Genomic DNA, 9,594 nt, shown 5'->3' on the forward strand with positions numbered 1-9,594 from the left:
GCAAATATATTCAAAATCGTAAGTGTAAAACACAGGAAAAAAAAACAATTAACAACGAATTATATACCTTAGTCGACGGAGTAGGACATAACAAATAGTGTATGTTCGGAATGGAAGATTTTTGTGACATGGCCGACAAAATGTGAATGACGATAACATACAGTGATAAGGATCGGCGTTTACAGTTCAGAATGGAAGATTCCGGTGGCCAGATTGACAAGAGGATAACAGGCACTTTGAGGGATCTGACTCACATCTAGAAAGGGGCAAGAATGATTTAGGGTTTTTGAAACGTCACACTATGAATGTAGTTGTTCCGGGTCAAGTAAGGATCTAGACCCCCATTGTGAAAGGACTGTGGTGGGAGCGGGAATGTGAGAGTAAGGATGGCCTAAGTAGAGGACACGTGGCTAGAGGAAAGTTTTATTTATTAAGAAGTATAGATAAGTGGGTTTTTAGTTAGTTTCTCTATTAATTTTTATTTTATTAATTCTAAATTTATTGAAATCATGTTTATTTGTTGATAAGTTGATATTAAATACTTAATTGATTCAACCTTTCAAAGACTAAGAGGATTTTAAAATGGGAAAATTCCCAAAATGTCTTATTATAAAGAGAGATTTTACTTTTGGCTTCATAAATAAAAGTTTATAAAAATGTCCCCTATATCTTTGATAGCATGTTTAGTCTCAACGCGTCTTTCACAACATGTTTGGTTTCAACGCGTCTTTCATGACATGTTTGGTTTCAACGCGTCTTTCACGACCTGTTTTACTACCAAACGCGTCTTGCACGAACTGTTAGCCTCTAGCGCGTCTTTCACGATGTATTTGGCCTCTTTTGTTTTTCTTTTTGTTTTTTTAACATTACATTATAACAAATTTTACTCATATTTTCTATTTTTCTTTTATCTATATATAATACATAACTTATGGACAAATTAAGAAACTTAGGTTTTAAGTAATATACAACTTAATTAACAAATGGTATAGCTGAAATCGGAACCCTAGCATAACAGCAAATATATACAAAATCGTAAGTGTAACACAGAGAGAAAAAAACAATTAACAACGAATAATGTACCTAAGTCAACGGAGCAGGACATAACAAATAGTGTATGTTCGGAATGGAAGATTTTTGTGACATGGCCAACAAAATGTGGATGACGATAACAAACAGTGATAAGGATCGGCGTTTACGGTTCAGAATGGAAGATTCCGGTGGCCGGATTGCCAAGGGGATAACAGGCACTTTGAGGGACCTGACTCACATCTAGAAAGTGGCAAGTATGTTTTAGGGTTTTTGAAACGTCACACGATGAATGTAGTTGTTCCGCGTCGGGTAAGGATCCGGACACTCATTGTGAAAGGACTGTGGTGGGAGTGGGAATGTGAGAGTAAGGATGGCCTTAGTAAAGGACACGTGGCTAGAGGGAAGTTTTATTTATTAAGAAGTATAGATATATGGGTTTTTAGTTTGTTTTCTCTATTAATTTTTATTATTAATTCTAGATTTATTGAAATCATGTTTATTAGTTGATAAATTGATATTAAATACTTAATTGATTCAACCTTTCAAAGACTAAGAGGATTTTAAAATGGGAAAATTCCTGAAATGTCTTATTATAAAGATAGATTTCACTTTTGGCTTCATAAATAAAATTTTATAAAAATGTCCCCTATATCTTTGATGGCATGTTTGGTCTCAACGTGTCTTTCATGACATGTTTGGTTACAACACGTCTTTCACGACATATTTGATTTCAACGCGTCTTTCACGACCTGTTTGCCTCTAACGCGTCTTTCACGATGTGTTTGGCCTCTTTTGTTTTTGTTTTTTTTTTAACAATACATTATAACTAATTTTACTCATATTTTTATTTTTCTTTTATCTATATATGATACAAAACTTATGGGCAAATTAAGACACTTAGGTTTAAGTAATTTACAACTTAATGAAAAAATAGTATAACTGAAATCGGAACCCTAGCATAGCAGCAAATATATACAAAATCGTAAGTGTAACACACAGAAAAAAAAAACAATTAACAACGAATTATATACCTAAGTCGAAGGAACATGACATAACAAATAGTGTATGTTCGAAATGGAAGATTTTTGTGACATGGCCGACAAAATGTGGATGACGATAACAGACAGTGATAAGGATCAGCGTTTACGGTTCAGAATGGAAGATTCCGGTGGCCGGATTGACAAGAGGATAACAGGCACTTTGAGAGATCTGACTCACATCTAGAAAGGGGCAAGAATGTTTTAGGGTTTTTGAAACGTCACACGATGAATGTAGTTGTTCCGGGTTGGGTAAGGATCTGGACCCTCATTGCGAAAGGACTGTGGTGGGATCGGGAATATGAGAGTAAGGATGGTCTAAGTAGAGGACACATGGATAGAGGGAAGTTTTATTTATTAAGAAGTATAGATATGTGGGTTTTTTGTTTGTTTCTCTATTAATTTTTATTTAATTAATTCTAAATTTATTGAAATCATGTTTATTAGTTGATAAGTTGATATTAAATACTTAATTGATTCAACCTTTCAAAGACCAAGAGGATTTTAAAATGGGAAAATTCCCTAAATGTCTTATTATAAAGAGAGATTTCACTTTTGGCTTCATAAATAAAAGTTTATAAAAATGTCCCCTATATTTTGACGGCATGTTTGGTCTCAACGTGTCTTTCACGACATGTTTGGTTTCAACGCGTCTTTCACGACACGTTTGGTTTTAACGCGTCTTTCACGACCTGTTTTACCACCAAACGCGTCTTGCATGACCTGTTAGCTTCTAGCGCGTCTTTCACGATGTGTTTGGTCTTCTTTTGTTTTTGTTTTTGTTTTTTTAAAATTACATTATAACTAATTTTACTCATATTTTCTATTTTTCTTTTATTTATATATAATACATAACTTATGGGCAAATTAAGACACTTAAGTTTATGTAATTTACAACTTAATTAACAAATGGTATAATTGAAATTGGAATCCTAGCATAACAACAAATATATACTAAATCGTAAGTGTAACACACAGAAAAAAAAAACAATTAACGACGAATTGTATACCTAAGTCGACGGAGCCTGACATAACAAATAGTGTATTTTCGGAATGGAAGATTTTTGTGACAAGGCCGATAAAATATGGATGACGATAACAGACTGTGATAAGGATCGGCGTTCACGGTTCAGAATGGAAAATTCCGTTGGCCGGATTGACAAGAGGATAACAGGCACTTTGAGGGATCTGACTCACATCTAGAAAGGTGCAAGAATGTTTTAGGGTTTTTGAAACGTCACACGATGAATGTAGTTGTTCCGGGTCGGGTAAGGATCTGGACCCTCATTGTGAAAGGACTGTAGTGGGAGCGGGAATGTGAGAGTAAGGATTGCCTAAGTAGAGGACACGTGGCTAGAAAGAAGTTTTATGTATTAAGAAGTATAGATATATGGGTTTTTAGTTAGTTTTCTCTATTAATTTTTATTTTATTAATTCTAAATTTATTGAAATCATGTTTATTAGTTGATAAGTTGATAAGTTGATATTAAATACTTAATTGATTCAACCATTCAAAGACTAAGAGGATTTTAAAATGGGAAAATTCTCGAAATGTCTTATTATAAAGAGAGATTTCACTTTTGGCTCCATAAATAAAAGTTTATAAAAATGTCCCCTATATCTTTGACGGCATGTTTGGTCTCAACATGTCTTTCACAATATGTTTGGTTTCAACGCGTTTTTCACGACATGTTTGGTTTCAACGCGTCTTTCACGACCTGTTTTACCACCAAACACGTCTTGCACGACCTGTTAGCCTCTAAAACCTTTTTCACGATATGTTTGGACTCTTTTGTTTTTGTTATTTTTTTTAACATTACATTATAACTAATTTTACTCATATTTTTATTTTTCTTTTATCTATATATAATACAAAACTTATGGGCAAATTAAGACACTTAGGTTTAAGTAATTTACAACTTAATTAACAGATGGTATAACTGAAATCGAAACCCTAGCATAAAAGCAAATATATACAAAAGGTATGTGTAGCACAAAAAAAAATAATTAACAATGTGTTGGTGCATTTTGTGACCGTCGCTATGCAATTCTGTTCAGCAGAAACAAAGTACGAAGTTAGAACAACTTCGCCATAGGCGAAGTTATAACAACTTCGCCATAGGCGAAGTTGTAACAACTTCTGCCATAAGGCGAAGTTAGAACAACTTCGCCTTAGGCGAAGTTATAACAACTTCGCCTACTGGCCCAAGCCCAAGCCCGCGAAGTTATTTTGTTTATATATATATATGTGTGTCATGTTTAGGTTTGAGAATCCAGAAAGTTAGAGAGTTTTGTGTTACAGTTTAATTGTCTTGAGAGAAACCGAGAGGGAGAGTCGTGTGGGACGGCCCGAGGTAGAGCTCACCTCGGGTCGGCCGTCATTTGTTTTCGTGTTTGGTATGTAATGTGTTTCGGTTATTATATAAATGATCTGCAGATGTGTTTATCCCATTCGTGTGTTTGTTCGTGTATGTGTTTGTGTGTAATTGTGTTCTTCGTCTTCTACACCAATAAACGAGTCTAGGAGGATTCCGCACTCCTAGACCTCGTGCGGATCTCGTATCGATCGGCGACGCCCCGCGGGGACTTACAAGTGGTATCAGAGCCTTAGGCTCTTATGCTATGGTTCGAGATCTGCGTTTTGGTGTTTCTGGCACGTTTCTGATGCGTTTTTGGCCGAACAGCCGCCGTAGGCGAAGTTATGGGGTTCAGGCGAAGTTGTCGCTTAAATTTTAGGGTTTAGGCGAAGTTACGGACACGCGAAGTTATGTACAGGCGAAGTTAAGGACGGGCGAAGTTGAGGAGGGGCGAAGTTGACTTTTAGGCGAAGTTGACTTTTAGGCGAAGTTGACTTTTAGGCGAAGTTGACTTTAGGCGAAGTTAAAAAAAATAATAAAAAATAAAAAAAATAAAAAAATAAAAAAAAATAAAAAATAAAAAAAAATTGTTTGGAGTTTTCGTCTGTATGGCCAGGTGTACACGATTATTGTGAGACCTAAGACGTTGTTCCGTCAACGAGTGAAACTTGTTATCTCTTGGTCTTACGTGTGAACAAATACGTGTCAACTCTGGATATGGAGTTGAGGTTGTGAATGGGATATTGATTGAAACTGGATATTGACACATATTTGGGTGTTTGTGGGCAATGAAATAGTTGTTGTTCGAGGTTGACCAACTGAAGAAAGTCAAATTGAACTGAAGGTTTTCGTCATTACTGGATTGCGGTCAGAGCATATTATTTATGTTATTTTCAAGGCGTTCGAGAATTGGATCCTGAAACGTGATGTTTATTTATTAAAGTGAAAATTCTGGAACAAGTTGGATTTAATCGGGAATTAAAGTGTTTATGTTCTTGATCGTTATCCCTGGTGATTGAAGATGCTTCGGATTAATTAATGGTCATGTGTGTTAGATTCTGTCAAGGTGGTTTTGTGATGAAATTGATCACTTGATGTTGAATAGTTGAAGATTAAACCTTATCGTATGCCGACGTGTTGGTGAAGTTGTGGAGGGAGCCCAACTTCACGTGTTGGTGAAGTTAGAAGAACTTCACGTGTTGTGAAGTCAGAAGGACTCACGTGATTGGTTGAGATGATCAATTAGGCACGGGGATGCATGCATTTCAAAGACCTCAATCTATATAGTCGGAGAAGCTTACACTGAAGGGGAGATCTGATATGGAAGACGCTGGGTGATTGGTAGATTTGTGAAGCTACAAGACAGTTTCAGACACGGCTGGTTGAAGAGCATACAGAAGATCATCAGTTAAGAGGGAGTCTGTTGGTGCATGTTTTGTAACAGATAATCTTTTGTGTTTGTTAGAATTGAGAGCAACGGTCAAAGGGGAGTCTGTTGGTGCATTTTGTGACCGTCGCTATGCAATTCTGATCAGCGGAAACGAAGTACGAAGTTAGAACAACTTCGCCATAGGCGAAGTTGTAACAACTTCTGCCATAAGGCGAAGTTAGAACAACTTCGCCTTAGGCGAAGTTATAACAACTTCGCCTACAGGCCCAAGCCCAAGCCCGCGAAGTTTATAAATATATATGTGTGTCTTGTTTAGGTTTGGTTAATCCAGAAAGTTAGAGAGTATTGTGTGTCCAGTTCAAGTAGCTAGAGAGAAACCGAGAGGGAGAGTCGTGTGGGACGGCCCGAGGTAGAGCTCACCTCGGGTCGGCCGTCATTTGTTTTCGTGTTTGGTATGTAACGAGTTATGATTATTATATGAAAGAATCTGCGGATGTGTTTATCCCATTCGTGTATTTGTTCGTGTATGTGTTTGTGTGTAATTGTGTTCTTCGTCTTCTACACCATTAAACGAGTCTAGGAAGATTCCGCACTCCTAGACCTCGTGCGGATCTCGTATCGATCGGCGACGCCCCGGGGGGACATACACAATGAATTATATACCTAATTCGACGGGGCAGGACATAACAAATTGTGTATGTTCAGAATGGAAGATTTTTGTGACATGGCCGAAAAAATATCGATGAAGATAACAGACAGTGATAAGGATCGGCGTTTACGATTCAGAATGGAAGATTCCGGTGGCCGGATTGACAAGAGGATAACAGGCACTTTGAGGGATCTAACTCACATTTAGAAAGGGGCAAGAATGTTTTAGGGTTATTGAAACGTCACACTATGAATGTAGTTATTCCGGGTCGGGTAAGGATCTGGACCCTCATTGAGAAAGGATTGTGGTGGGAGCGGGAATGTGAGAGTAAGGATTGCCTAAGTAGAGGACACGTGGCTAGAAAGAAGTTTTATTTATTAAGAAGTATAGATATATGGGTTTTTAGTTAGTTTTCTCTATTAATTTTTATTTTATTAATTCTAAATTTATTGAAATCATGTTTATTAGTTGATAAGTTGATATTAAATACTTAATTGATTCAACCTTTCAAAGACTAAGAGGATTTTAAAATGGGAAAATTCCCGAAATGTCTTATTATATAAAGAGAGATTTCACTTTTGGCTTCATAAATAAAAGTTTATAAAAATGTCCCATATATCTTTGACGGCATGTTTGGTCTCAACGTGTCTTTCACGACATGTTTGGTTTCAACGCGTCTTTCACGACATGTTCGGTTTCAATGCGTCTTTCACGACCTGTTTGCCTCTAACGCGTCTTTCACGATGTGTTTGGTTTCTTTTGTTTTTTTTTTATTTTAACATTACATTATAACTAATTTTACTCATATTTTTATTTTACTTTTATTTATATATAATACAAAACTTATGGGCAATTTAAGACACTTAGGTTTTAAGTAATTTACAACTTAATTAACAAATAGTATAACTGAAATCAGAACCCTAGCATAACAGCAAATATATACAAAACGGTAAGTGTAGCACACAGAAAAAAAAACAATTAACAACGAATTAGATACCTAAGTCGAAGGAGCAGGACATAACAAATAGTGTGTGTTCGGAATGGAAGATTTTTGTGACATGGCCGAAAAAATGTGGATGACGATAACAGACATTGATAAAGATCGGCGTTTACGGTTCAGAATGGAAGATTCCGGTGGCCGGATTGACAAGAAGATAACATGCCCTTTGAGGGATCTGACTCACATCTAGAACGGGGCAAGAATGTTTTAGGGTTTTTGAAACGTCACACGATGAATGTAGTTGTTCCGGGTCGGGTAAGGATCTGGACCCTCATTGAGAAAGGATTGTGGTGGGAGCGGGAATGTGAGAGTAAGGATTGCCTAAGTAGAGGACACGTGGCTAGAAAGAAGTTTTATTTATTAAGAAGTATAGATATATGGGTTTTTAGTTAGTTTTCTCTATTAATTTTTATTTTATTAATTCTAAATTTATTGAAATCATGTTTATTAGTTGATAAGTTGATAAGTTGATATTAAATACTTAATTGATTCAACCATTTAAAGACTAAGAGGATTTTAAAATGGGAAAATTCTCGAAATGTCTTATTATAAAGAGAGATTTCACTTTTGGCTTCATAAATAAAAGTTTATAAAAATGTCCCCTATATCTTTGACGGCATGTTTGGTCTCAACATGTCTTTCACAATATGTTTGGTTTCAACACGTTTTTCACGACATGTTTGGTTTCAACGCGTCTTTCACGACCTGTTTTACCACCAAACACGTCTTGCACGACCTGTTAGCCTCTAACACGTTTTTCACGATATGTTTGGCCTCTTTTGTTTTTGTTATTTTTTTTAACATTACATTATAACTAATTTTAGTCATATTTTTATTTTTCTTTTATCTATATATAATACAAAACTTATGGGCAAATTAAGACACTTAGGTTTTAAGTAATTTACAACTTAATTAACAGATGGTATAACTGAAATCGGAATTCTAGCATAAAAGCAAATATATACAAAAGGTATGTGTAGCACAAAAAAAAACAATTAACAATGAATTATATACCTAAGTCGACGGGCAGGACATAACAAATTGTGTATGTTAGGAATGGAAGATTTTTGTGACATGGCCGAAAAAATATCGATGACGATAACAGACAGTGATAAGGATCGGCGTTTACGGTTCAGAATGGAAGATTCCGGTGGCCGGATTGACAAGAGGATAACAGGCACTTTGAGGGATCTAACTCACATTTAGAAAGGGGCAAGAATGTTTTATGGTTTTTGAAACATCACACTATGAATATAGTTATTCCGGGTCGGGTAAGGATCTGGACCCTCATTGTGAAAGGACTGTGGTGGGAGCGGGAATGTGAGAGTAAGAATGGCCTAAAGTAGAAGACACGTGGCTAGAGGGAAGTTTTATTTATTAAGAAGTATAGTCATGTGGGTTTTTAGTTTGTTTTCTCTATTAATTTTTATTTTATTAATTCTAAATTTATTGAAATCATGTTTATTAGTTGATAAGTTGATATTAAATACTTAATTGATTCAACCTTTCAAAGACTAAGAGGATTTTAAAATGGGAAAATTCCCGAAATGTCTTATTATATAAAGAGAAATTTCACTTTTGGCTTCATAAATAAAAGATTATAAAAATGTCCCATATATCTTTGACGGCATGTTTGGTCTCAACGTGTCTTTCACGACATGTTTGGTTTCAACACGTCTTTCACGACATGTTCGGTTTCAATGCGTCTTTACGACCTGTTTGCCTCTAACGCGTCTTTCACGATGTGTTTGGTCTCTTTTGTTTTTTTTTTATTTTAACATTACATTATAACTAATTTTACTCATATTTTTATTTTTCTTTTATTTATATATAATACAAAACTTATGGGCAATTTAAGAGACTTAGGTTTTAAGTAATTTACAACTTAATTAACAAATAGTATAACTGAAATCGGAACCCTAGCATAACAGCAAATATATACAAAAAGGTAAGTGTAGCACACAGAAAAAAAAACAATTAACAACGAATTAGATACCTAAGTCGAAGGAGCAGGACATAACAAATAGTGTGTGTTCGGAATGGAAGATTTTTGTGACATGGCCGAAAAAATGTGGATGACGATAACAGACATTGATAAGGATCGGCGTTTACGGTTCAGAATGGAAGAT

This window comes from Bidens hawaiensis, unplaced genomic scaffold (genome assembly GCF_021521415.1).
Source record: "Bidens hawaiensis isolate Kalapana, Puna unplaced genomic scaffold, B.hawaiensis_p1.1 tig00014712_1, whole genome shotgun sequence".
Classification (NCBI taxonomy): domain Eukaryota; kingdom Viridiplantae; phylum Streptophyta; class Magnoliopsida; order Asterales; family Asteraceae; genus Bidens; species Bidens hawaiensis.